Genomic DNA, 13,058 nt, shown 5'->3' with positions numbered 1-13,058 from the left:
GTCTATCCCAAAAAAAAAATTGTAATCACATATAGCCCGGTAAGCAGAAAGGCAAAATATATTTTCAAAAATATTTAATATGCACTCATGTGGGACGGTAATTTTTATATAGACACCAATAGGAGGCTAATTGGAACTTAGACGATTAACTGGGAAAAAGGCATAGGATAGCAAAATTTCGGTACCAAATATAAGATGTGTGGCATAACCTTAAACAAACCAGAGTTAAGTTCGTTTCTAGAACTTGTCTTGTTTTGCATTTTCTTTATGCACGTTCTGTTAATCTATACTGAGATTCAAAAGGGGGAGGGTTGAGACCTACAAGAGTAGGTTTAACTCGACCACATTTCCATATACATGTACTAGTACCTGTCCAAATTTGGGGACCTCGTAAGTAGTTGTCGTATGTCATATCTTATTTGTGTTCGTTATTTGGAGAATGTTTGTGTTTATAACAGACATTAAGAAAAATAAGAAGATGTGGTATTATTGTCAATATAAGAAAACAATCCACCAGAGACTGAAAAACGAGGATGTAAGCAAACACCATTTTTTTTTTAATTCACATTGAACGTATAGACTCTGGGCGATTTAGATCTTGACATTTTTATAAAGGCATGTCTATTGTTGAGTATTTAAGTTGCCCTGTAAGAGCCTGTCTTTTGGAGAAGGCTATATTTTGCTCTCTAGATGTCTTAGTTCTTTATGTGCATGGTTGGGTTGCTATCTCATTTACTAGAAGTTCATGACTTCTGCATTTACTTATACCCCAAGTCTACCTTCATTCGTAGAAAAAGTTTGGTCTGATAGAAATGATTACACTGATGTTGAAAGGCAAAGTAATATTATTTTTGAACCTGTTGCACATATCAAATAATATGTCAAAGAGTGCCCAACTGTTTTTGAATTTATTATTATGATTTAACTGTTGAATAAGTATTTTTTTATATCATCGGACATTTGAATGTTCTAGATGCACAATTAACATATTGCCGCCAATATTTCAAAATTCAAAATTTTAGTTAAATCTCTCATGCACACTAGACATGCTAGACGGGGCTATATATGTTCATGTATAAACATCCCTGAGTACAGAAGTTGACGGAGTTATAATACTTTATAATTACTGTCAAATGAATATCAAAATCAGCATGAATGTCGGTCTACATCTTTCATTAATTGAATAGCTGGCAGATGATAAAACAGCGGGTGGTTGTTGTTTAAATTCACACCTCAATATGGTTAAGATAAGAACACAATAAACGATACTTGTACATATCTTTTTCCTTCCAATAAATAAAATATGTATTATACATAATAAGTGTTTACGAGAAAGAAAAACAATTAAATGTTACTTTTCCCGAACCCTACAAAACTTGAATAGCAATACACAAATGCTTTGCATTTTGAATTAATTCATCATCCAACTTTTAGTATTTCAAATTCACATTGATTCCTTTGTTATTAGGTGTGTACTGCAAATAAGCTCTTTGTAATTCATTAGCAATTTTCTAATCATACAAAATGTGTTTAAGTTCTATCTATATATTTAAATTATCCGGATAATGTTTAAAATTTAAACAATTTTTAATCAGGACTAAATATTTTCGTCATCATGAATTTATTTTAAACAATAATTGAAAAATAATTAATATTATTATTTTTTTTTTAAAGTTTCGACGCTATCTTATATCAAACATTTTCCGTCTTTCCCAATATGGTACGTATAGATATCGGTTTCAGTTCTTTACAATATACGTATACATGAACTGACGTTTGATAACGAAATAATCACCATATTCAAACTTCCAGGGACACCATCAAATGTAAACTTAAAATATTTTTTTTTGCACCTTCAGAAAGAAGAATTATACAAAAATAACATAGGACATGGCGAAATAATGTCACTGCAATAATGAATTTTATAGGAATTTTTTACTACCACTCGCCATCATTGAATTTGGTTAAGTTATGTAGGAAAAACGTATCTTTTCATGGGAAATTTTCAAATCATTAGGGACACCACTTTAAAATAACATAAAATGATTTTTTTTACATCAAAATAAAGATAAATCTAATAACTTTTTCACCTGCCATGGCAATAGTTTATGATTGTACAAATATCATGTTGACAAATCATTTTAAAGCAACTATCATGTTTTTTCCATATACAACAATGTTAAATTTTATCAGTCCAAAAGTGCTCCCTTGTTGGTCACTGATAACGTTACCCCCGCTGAGCTGTCCCTGATTCTTGTGTATGAGACAATATCTAATAACCTACTTTTGCATTTTTTTTTCTGGTCAAAAATAAAATGTCTTTTTAGAGACATTCTGGTATACCTTTACCCTCTATAGCTTATCACATTGTTGGTTACAGACATATTCCACATCTTATTCTAGATATCGAGTGTATAAAAGTATGTTACGTGTATGTATCACAACTCATGTCTTCTTTGACTGTCCATGGCGTTAAAACACTAAATCCCTGCCTGGGATGTCATAGATCAAACTTATTCGTTCAGTGTATATTTACATGTTTGTGAATATAGATATAGGAAGATGTGGTATGAGTGCCAATGAGACAACTCTCCATCCAAGTTACAATTAATAAAAGTAAACCATTATAGGTCAAGGTACGGCCTTCAACACGGAGCATTTGCTCACACCCAACAGCAAGCTATAAACGGCCCCAAAAAAATTACTAGAGTAAAACCATTCAAACGGAAAAACCAACGGTCTAATCTATATAAAAACGAGAAACACGTATGAGCTACATAAACAGACGACAACTACTGTAATCAGATTCCTGACTTAGGACAGGTGCAAACATTTGCAGCGGGATTAAACGTTTTAATGGTACCAAACCTTCTCCCTTTTCTGAAACAATAGTATAACATCACAACATAGAAAAACATACTATAAAATATCAATTGGAAGGCTTAACTCAATCAAAAAACGTAAATTAACACACAATGAACGAATAAATTTGACCTGTGACACCTGAATGCAAATACACAGTTAATAAAAAATTACAAGGGGTAAATAACTAAAGTCAAAAGTAAATAAACAGGTTTAAACAAAGTTAAAGTATAATATCACTGAAATTTCAAACAATTTATAGAAAATCATCACTTTTGAAGAAAACTGCGTCATATTATACACAGGTAAATGAAAATAATTTTGTTGTTAAGTATACTTCTTCTTCTGTGTGTATAAAATCTTCCGTTTAGGAATACCAAGAAATTTCTTTAATATCAATAAAACTAATCTAACACTTGGTACATATGGGGTGAATATCAACAATAAAAATATACAATTAGTGCTAGATAAAACTTCCTGTACAGGTCCAAGAACAGCATCTAAGGAAAAATGAAATAATTTTGATGTTCATAGTACGAAGAAGTGAAAATTTGTAGTAATTAAATACCAAATAATCAAAGCTGGTATATAGACAAGATCCATGTTAACATTAAATAGCAAAAAAGCATTACAAATAGTATCAACAGGTCAAATTAAAAAGAAAGTACGATTTGAGAGTACTCGCAGTTACTGACAGCTAGTTAAAAGCCAAAACAATTAATAATAAAAAATCATGCATCAGAGACTAAAATCAACTAAAATACATCCAAGGGATTTAGTATTTTAACGTCATGAACAGTCAAAGAAGACATGACTTGTGCAATGCCAAAAATAAATGTATCGACAGGTAGTAGGATAGTTAGGAGTGACTTCTTTATAGATAAAAATGAACGTGGGTGTGTCTCTATACATCCCGTTTGAAAAGAAAATACACATTTAGTTATGTTTTAATTTGATAATGACAATATGTCTTTTTTATCGAGTTAAGCCATTTCAACTGATATTTTACTGTGTGTCTTTTTATGTTGTAATATTACACCACTGTTTCATGTTAGAATGAAGGTTGGCGCCTCTTAAAACGTTTAAACCCGCTGCATTTTTATGCATCTGTCATAAGTCAGGAGTCTGTTGTTCAGTGGTTATAGTTTGTTGGTGTGGTTCATAAGTGTTTCTCGTTCTTTATATAGATTAGACCGTTGGTTTTCCTGTTTGAACTGTTTTACACTAGTCATATTGGGGCCCTTTATAGCTTGTTGTTCGGTGTGAGCCAAGGCTCCGTGTTGAAGAATATAGGCAACAGTAGTATACCGCTGTTCGAAATTCATAAATCGATTGAGAAAAAAACAAATCCGGGTTACAAACTAAAACTGAGGGAAACACATTAAATATAAGAGGAGAACTACGACACAACAGAAACACAACATTAAAATGTAACACACACAGAAACGAATTATAATATAACAATGGCCATTTTCCTGACTTGGTACAGGACATTTTAAGAAAAAAATGGTGGGTTGAACCTGGTTTTGTGGCTAGCCAAACCTCCCGCTTTTATGGCAATGTTAAATATAACATTAAAATGACAACATTACATGACAGGACTACAATACAAATAAATGGGAGAACATATAGGACAGTATGAAGGCCGTACTTTGACCTATAATTGTTGCCTTTAACACTTTGTGACTTAGATGGATAGTTGTCGCATTGGCACTCATACCACATCTTCTTATTTATAATTATTTCATACTGAATCCCATCAAGTAAGATATTAAAGTAACATTCAATGTATATATATTTTTTTTTTGGCATTTAATAGTCAAAATGTGAACATTTTCAATACAGTTTTTTCTAAAAGGCTATATTTATCTGCACTATCACATATAGAACTGCATAGTTATATAGTCGAGTCAAAAAGACTTATTGACTGAGTAAAAATTATATTCCATCTGGAAGGATTTCAGACCCACAGCTGTAGTCAAACTTTTCCAAGGCTCTATTCACGACTCTGAAATCCCTCAGTGAAAGCTTTTGTTTCGAATAAATGCATCAGGGATTTCACATTCAAAACACTCTTTTGTCATCCTCACATTCTGGGCAACAAGTCCGGCATTCCTGATACCCTACAGTTTATAAAAACAATATTGAAAATTGAAACATTTAATAATGAATTCCTTGATTTTCGGTATAAATGTTTGTCTCTCTGACAGTTCATTCTATTCTACAAATATGTGAACATTCAATAAGAGTAATGGTTAGTGGAGGTTACCCTGATGATAGTTGAGGACTACAAGATGTTTTTTGAATCAATGTTCAATGTCTCATGTGCATTTATTCCTATTTACCAAATACCATATAAAATACTATTTTCTATGTATATATGCACAATAAATATCAGCAGATGAATAAGAATCTAAATATATTTTCATATGACAGTAGGAGTCTAGGGAATGATGTTGATATGCAAATGTATAAACGATTTTTTTCCGCTAGGCAGTATATTTTTGCATGAACAAAATTCTGCAAGGAATACTTGTATCTGTTCAGCTACAACTGTCACTCTTGTTTTGTTGCAGACGGTTTGTCCTTTTCTGAGGTGTCTTTCCCAAGTAAATCATCTTAATCTTTGTAGTGATCTCGATCATTTTCTTTAAATATCGGGTCTTGAACCCAAGGTAAATCATGATCTGCTTGTCTTGGTAAACAACAAAGCAAGTCCCCACATTTCCTGATCTGGAAAAGGTATGACCTTTGTCAGCAGTGGTCTTCCAGAAACTTCTTGTATCCTGTAAAACACAAACTACAGAAACTAAGCAAGTTTCAACTAGTTTTGTCATTTTTATGGATTATATTTAGACACAATTCTACACTTGGCACTGCAAATACATGTATGAAGTAAATTTCTAGTAAAGCAAATGTTTCAGATCTGACTCAAAAGTATTTTTCAAAATGTGTTTTGGTGAACGCATCTGAGGCGACTTCAAGAGTCGAAACAGGTGTCATGCATGACGACATTAGTTAACCTTGGTATCTTTAATGACTTGTATTCATATGTGATCTTTTGTATACACAGATTATATTACAAACATAACAACATAAATTAAAGTTTGTTTATGTCTCCCCCATCCCCCAGACTAAGTTCAAAGGACATAACTCCCACAGAATTTAGCGGATCAAAAATTCCAGGTAATATGCACAGCTAAATATGACTTCCTTACTACATACCAAGTTTCATGAAACTCGGTTATTTAATTTCAGAGTTGCGTGGACAAAATGTGTGATGGACAGACGGAGGGACGGACAGGACAAAAACAAAACGTCTCCCCACCAAAATGGGAGGAGACAAAATCATGTGTATTTTAACGTATGAAAGCTTTTAATATTTTACCTGCTTTAGAACCAAGGAATCTTTCCTGATACTTCCCAATTTCAACCTCTGGAATTACATAGAGTACAGCATTTTCGAAACCTGTTATATCATCATCTGAGGCAGCATTGTGCACTTGAAAAGATTGTCCTTTCAGAATTAGTCTCTCTGTTCTATCCTCAAGAATCTCTTGCATAGGTTTGACTGATTCCATCCACGCATTTTTGACTTCACGATTATGCTGTGCCCTTTTTCTAATATCAGACATTGAATTGGCGCTTTTGAGTACTAGTACTTGCTCAATTTGACTTGAACATTCTTCTCTGCTAAAGGCAACATTTAGGACTGCAATATTGAGGATTGACATGATACGCTCAGCTGGGTTTAACCAACTATGTCCCGGAGCAGTCCGAGCAGCAACAAGCATGTCTAAGTTAAGCTTCTTGAATAGTACAATGAGACTTAATTTCACAGAACTATAAGTGATACGATGGTCAGGACCACCATCAGAATACCAAATAAGACACTCTGGAATTTCAGCTTTATCTCCAAGCATCTTTGCTATCTTAGTGGCATGTAACCATGGAGAACTTGCCTAGGAAATAGAGTCCGTATAGGTAACATGGACGGAGCCTCTATAAAATGATTTATCAGTTTTGTTAGGCATATTCACTTCTAAGCACACACTAGGTGTGAATGACCCTTTGCTTTACATATCATGATCCAATGCTGATAATGTTGACTGAACTGGAGTTATAGACATTTTCCCGCGTACAACTGTTGCTACTTTAAGCCCTGGTTCGCCAAAATCACAAATAAAAATGACAAACTGTCTCTGTATTTTACAGCATACTGCTGAGGTATTTGAAAATAGCAGCAGAGTAGTGGTCGTCCTGATGATTTTATATTAACTGGCGTGTCTGTACTTTGAACTGTTATGGTATCTTAGATTTATATAATTTGACACATTCTTGTGACTATCTCTCGGGACAAAGGCAAGTAACACAGTATTTTCACTTTGTATGTTGGTACCTTACTTTATCTGTAACTTGTTTCATTAAGTCCCTTACTGATACGAAGTGTGACATATGTTCCACGTTTTGACGACGATCGTCAGCAGCTGGAATTTCCTCTACGACTTCATAAAGTTTATCAAAAAGGGTATCAAATTTATCAATAGGGCGGCCAGTATTAATATGCCTTAAATCGGTTGCATGATCTGCGTCTTCTGCTAGTATTGCTTCTCTGATTTTTTCTACCTATTTGTTTTGTTCCATAGATGCATCTAACGTTAGCTCAGAATAGATTGTCTTAAGTACAACATAAGGGAAATTTACAGCATGCAAGTTGCAGAACTCTGACACAAAATGTTTTCTTATTTGCCTTGTATGGAATCTGGAAGTAAGGGAAGTACTCTTTCATACACTTGAATTGACAGTCTCATTACTTCATCAAGGCCCTATCAATACTTGCCCTCCAATTGATAAATGTAGATCCAACAGACCAACCTAGATTGTAGCTGAGAACTTCAATTGGAACTGAAAGATTCATTTTTTTAAAGAAAATTGAACCTCTTTTTGGTGTCCATGAACGTTAATGAGGAAGTGTGCTTTTCTTCATCAAAAAGAAAATAGGAGAAGCAATCTCGATTTGTAAGAATATCATCAAAAACTGAACACTGTGGTTGTACCAAGTCTACTGCAGGTCTGTGCTTTAAGTGCGAATGGTCCCCTACCATTCGAACAGGATGTTATAACCGTTGGCGTTTTTGCTGTGACTCATTTGATGACTGAAAGAATGAAGCATATGAAGTTAAAGACAGGGCAAGTATCTCCAAGTCGTCTTTAAGGTCATCCCATGGAGCAGTCAACGAGCAAGAAATGATATTAAATAGTGATGAACTGTGCTTTTCCAACTCAGAACCTCCCAAAGAAGGAGCCTTGTGTTTCTTTTTCCTCCAGTCATTGAAACCATCAAAGGAAAGATGTAGAAACCTGAAAATATTCATTTCATTTTAGTGTTTTTATATTTAAGGAATGCCTGTAATGTTTTTTCTGTCTATGAAGAAATAATTTCAAAAATGTGGGGCACCCTGAATAAAAGCGTGCACCACATTTTTCATGTTATTTCGAATAGACAGAACAAATATTACAGTCATTCCTTATAATTTAATTCTAAAAAAGGAGTAAATCATGATAAACACGTTGATGACGTCACGGTCACATGACAAAATTATGTCTATGAGCTGATAGACAAAACACTTTCAGCCAATCCAAAATTAAATTATTTCAACATATAGATTAAATATCAAACTGAACACTAGTGTCTAATTAATCTGAGTACAGCTCACTATATAACCAGTGGCGGATCCAGGATTTCCGAAAAGGGGCAGCCCACTGACGGAAAGGGGGGGGGGGAGGGGGCTCCCGACATGCTTCAGCAATTTCCTATCAAAGCAATCAACATGTTCTCCCAAAAGGGAGTGGGCCGCCCCTAAATCCACCTTTGAAAACTACCCCCATCTATATATGACAGATGCAGATTTCGAAAGATAAAAATTGCATGATAAATAGAACTCAACATCCCTTTTTAAAATTTTGTGAAAGTTTCATTCCATTCTTAGCACTGAAGGACAGACAGATAGATAGATGTAAAAAAAAAGTATACCCTCTCCAGTGTAGCAAATGCATTATGATCTTCAGTCAAACTTTTACTTACATGTAGCATGAACTTTTACATATGACTTAAAAACAAATTTCAAACATAGAAATATGTCATAGAAATTCAAAGGAAAATACAGACATAGTAATTACTGTGTGTATATAATTTGTGTATGAATACTAAAATGTAATGCATGTACCTGTCAGGTATAGGCTGAACATCCCTATTGTGAGTGCTTCTCTCAACTAGTTTGTGCTTGTTTCCATCCAAATACCATAAAACATTACAATTGTAGACATGAGTTTAGTGATGACATCATTAGTCATGGCAATTGGAAATTCAGCAAACACTTTATTCATCTCTTCACAAACCTTGTTGTATAACATGTCTTTCCCTTTACACGTACATGATGTAGGGGTGATAAAAAATTTACCGAACACACATATCCTAACCCAGTAAAAACACTGTTCAAGGTGTAATACCACCATTGATTTTCCCCTTTTAGTCTTTGTTAAATTTGCACTTTTCAAAAAACTGTGCAGAATTTACCTTTGTTTCAAATTAAGAAATACTTAGCATGAGTAAAGTTTTATCCTGTCCAGTACTATAGACAAAATTTCACATAATATTTCATTGCATATAAGAAAATAACTATCCCTGGAAGTTAAGAAATCAAATTTTCATCCTTTTTTTTCCTGTGTGCAAGCTTTAGTAACTATGTAACCTCAAGTTTCCAAAATATTCTATAGAAACACCAAATAAAAAAATAATGGTGCTTTGAAACACCCAATATATATGTTTATGACTCAGAAATTTTTTACTGCAATGAAATCTAGGTATAATTTCCTACAACTGTCAAATTCAAGGGAATATTTTTTTCGTCCCTTTTTCGTATGCATCTGGATGTGGCTTGGTATTACACCTCAAGTCAAATGACAAAGCCGTTAATTTAATAAACTACCAGAGTAAACCTGAAACCGCAATTACCATGACTTGGTACCGGGCATTTAAAAAGCAATAGGCTCACAAGAGCCTGAACTGCTCAACTGGCAAACGATGCCCTATTCAGCTCAGGATAGCATGCTTTATTTCTAATCCAAATATCGCTCCAGTCTGTACAAGCTCAAATTTTCCTTTAGAAAATGTCGACTATTTGAAAATGGCTGCCTACAGCTAATTTTTGTTGACGCCATTCAACTCATGATACCATGTTTCCTCTTTTAAATGAAATATAATTCAAATCTATAAAAGTTGAAATTTTGGCGAAAAAATGGCTGCTCTTAATAAATTTTCTGATCACCATTCAACTCGGGACACCATGTTTTTCAAATAAACCATATACCGTTGAAATCCGTATAAGTTGAAATTTTGACAAAGGGAAATTGGCTGCCATTCAACTGAGGATCACATGTTTCCTAATTAACCTAATATCTTTGAAATCCAAACAAGTTCAAAATTTTGGTGGGAAAATGGTCGCTCGGAAGAAATTTTCGTTTATATTCCCTGGCATTCAATTCAGGATATCATGTTTACCATTAAAAAAACTTTCATGTTCTATTTTGTACAGTAGTTTATGAAAAATAGACAAAACCTGCATTTTGACCCCTGCTATATTTTTAGTACTGGCAGCCATGTTTTTTTTTCAGATCATTTCAAAATGAGAATCGAAACAGCGGCCATGTTTTAATCGATTCATTTGAAAATGAGGATTGTTTGTAGTCAACATGCCATAGATCATTCCTGTAAAAGTTTCAATCAAATCCGTTAAGCGGTTTCAAAGAAGAAGATTTTTTTTAAAGTTTTAAACAGACGACGACGGCGGACGCATAGTGATGACATAAGCTCACCTGTCAAAGGGGCCAGGTGAGGTAAAAATGAAGGGTTAAATCAAAAATTGATAGTGTGCTAAACCAGTCCATTCAGTAAGACAGAGATCAAATTAAAATACAGTGCGAGATCATAAAAAAAATTCTAGTTTTTCAAACCATGTATTGAAAATGTTAAAACAAGTGAATTGAAAATTATGTATTAAAATACATGGCATTTGAAACTAGTACTTTACATGACATTTATAAATGGTCTCACCGTCTGTATGGAAAAAACTTGGCGATTTTACTGCCAATTAATCTCCACTTTATAGACCTTTGGTTCATGTCGGATATAAATAATATGTTGAGTTAATGTAAGTTTTTCTTTTTTTAGTTCAAAATCTCGTCATGTACTCATGTTTAGATACATTTGTAGGGAACATTCTGATATTGTTCCTGACGAAAATATAAATGAGACAATTGCAAATGTTACACATTATCCAAGTCATTGTGTGTGCACTGTTAATCAAGAATGTACATTTGTGATGAGTTTTACAGTAGAATTGCAGGAGGTAGTTCAATAGATTCTTCTGATTCACTGTTTGATTTAAGTAGTTGGTCAGAAGATTGTATTGATATTGCATTGTGTGACGGCACAGACATACCTTCAGCATCAGTTGTTCCAATCAGTAGTCCATATGTAGAATTTACTGGTAAAGTGTTGGCACTGCTGAAACTAATCAATCAAGTGATTCTAGAGAAACCGAATTTAATTTTTGTTATGATTAATTATATCAGTGATCAAGAATTCAAAATCTAGTGTTGGTACCTAGTGTTTTTTTTAACATTTCAAGAAAGGTGAGATACATGTATTAAAAACTTCAAATAACAAGGGACCTTGGCCCCATATCACCCATCCACACCCCCTGGATCAGCCTATGCCAAAAACACTTGCTTTCTAATTGTATGTTTAAATATATCTATATTAATTGATACTCCTTATAAATTAATTTTAAATCTGCACCAAAACATTCTTGATTTCTTCCATATTGCATACATCTTCACATCTTCAAATACTCGTTCCCAAATAAAGCTGTTTAAACACACAACATTTAGCAGTTACTTCAGTGCATGAGCTATAAACCCAAACATCACAACCTTTTTACACATTTTATGAGTAGTGTATCACTCACTAAAGTTATTGTCTGACTGGACCTAATAATCACATTATTCCACATTGCAACACCTTAACACAACTCACCATACCAAGTAAAGTCCAAAGAAACAGTAAATTAATTAAATTGTAACATGTACGATAAATTATATATGTATATATGTTAGAGAATGATAATCCTTTTCTTCATGATTTAGTATGATAATTATGAATTGTGCATAATCCCTTACAAAGAACATAATTTTATTCATTCTTCACAGTTAATAATATTATTTGTATGCATTATGATTGGCAACGACCCATCAACGACAAATTCAAGAAAAGGAAATATTTCAGTACCAAATTTTTTATAGGCTTATGAATTTATAAATTTGTTTATTGTAGGTTTACAGACATTTGAAATCGTCTTCAAATCGGAAATTTTTTGGCAGTTTGGAACATCTTCAGTTCAGTTTGAGGTAAGCATGCATGCAACAAATTATGATTATTATTATTTATTTTGAAAAACAATCAACATATTACAACATATGAAAATAAAAACTGAGCAACACGAACCAGACAAAAAACGGGGGGTGATAAATGCTTATAAATCAAAGGTACCAGGCTTATACTTTTCAGATCCAAAAGGGTAAGCAGATCCTGCTTCACATTTGTCACCCGTCGTATTATATCAACATATCTGATTCCCAAACAAATTAAAATACAAAGTTATAAAAATAGATGAAATGATAATAATAGTAGTTGCATGCACTATGATTGGGAACAACACATCAAATTGCAAAAGTGAATATTTCAATACAATTTCTTTATTGTAGGTTTAGTTAGTTTTGAAATAATCTAAAAAAACAGAAAAAACTTTTGGCAGTTATTCAACATCTTCAGTTCAGTTTGAGGTAAGCATGCATGCAACAAATTATTTATTATTATTATGGTGTTATAATTTGATAAAGGAAGATAACTCAATATATTTTGAAGTTGTTCAATATCTTAGTTTCACTGAAATGAAAATTTCATTAATGACTTTTATATATAATAAATGTGATTTGCTAATTGATAAATGTTAATCTTAATTCAAATCACCGAATTGAATATTTTAAAAAGGGATATAACTCAAAACAATTTCATGAATGGCATTTATCATAAAATGAACTGAGTTGTCCATTACTAAATAATTCAAGTTTTCCCC

The 13,058-nt window shown here is 33.1% G+C and overlaps 1 long non-coding RNA gene across 3 annotated transcripts in view; it reads left to right on the top strand.

The window, feature by feature from the left end:
- LOC127717808 (uncharacterized) overlaps positions 1 to 12,765 on the top strand; it is a 142,125-nt gene extending 129,360 nt beyond the window's left edge. For all 3 annotated transcript variants that reach the window (XR_007989424.1, XR_007989423.1, XR_007989421.1), the window contains exons 2-3: positions 12,257 to 12,330; positions 12,688 to 12,765. This is a non-coding gene — a long non-coding RNA (uncharacterized LOC127717808). The remainder of the gene's footprint in view (positions 1 to 12,256; positions 12,331 to 12,687) is intronic.
- Positions 12,766 to 13,058: the final 293 nt, after the last annotated feature.

This window comes from Mytilus californianus, unplaced genomic scaffold, assembly GCF_021869535.1.
Source record: "Mytilus californianus isolate M0D057914Y unplaced genomic scaffold, xbMytCali1.0.p SCAF_10, whole genome shotgun sequence".
NCBI lineage: Eukaryota > Metazoa > Mollusca > Bivalvia > Mytilida > Mytilidae > Mytilus > Mytilus californianus.
Note: the sequence above shows the minus strand (reverse complement) of the source record. Positions and strands in the feature narration are given on the sequence as shown.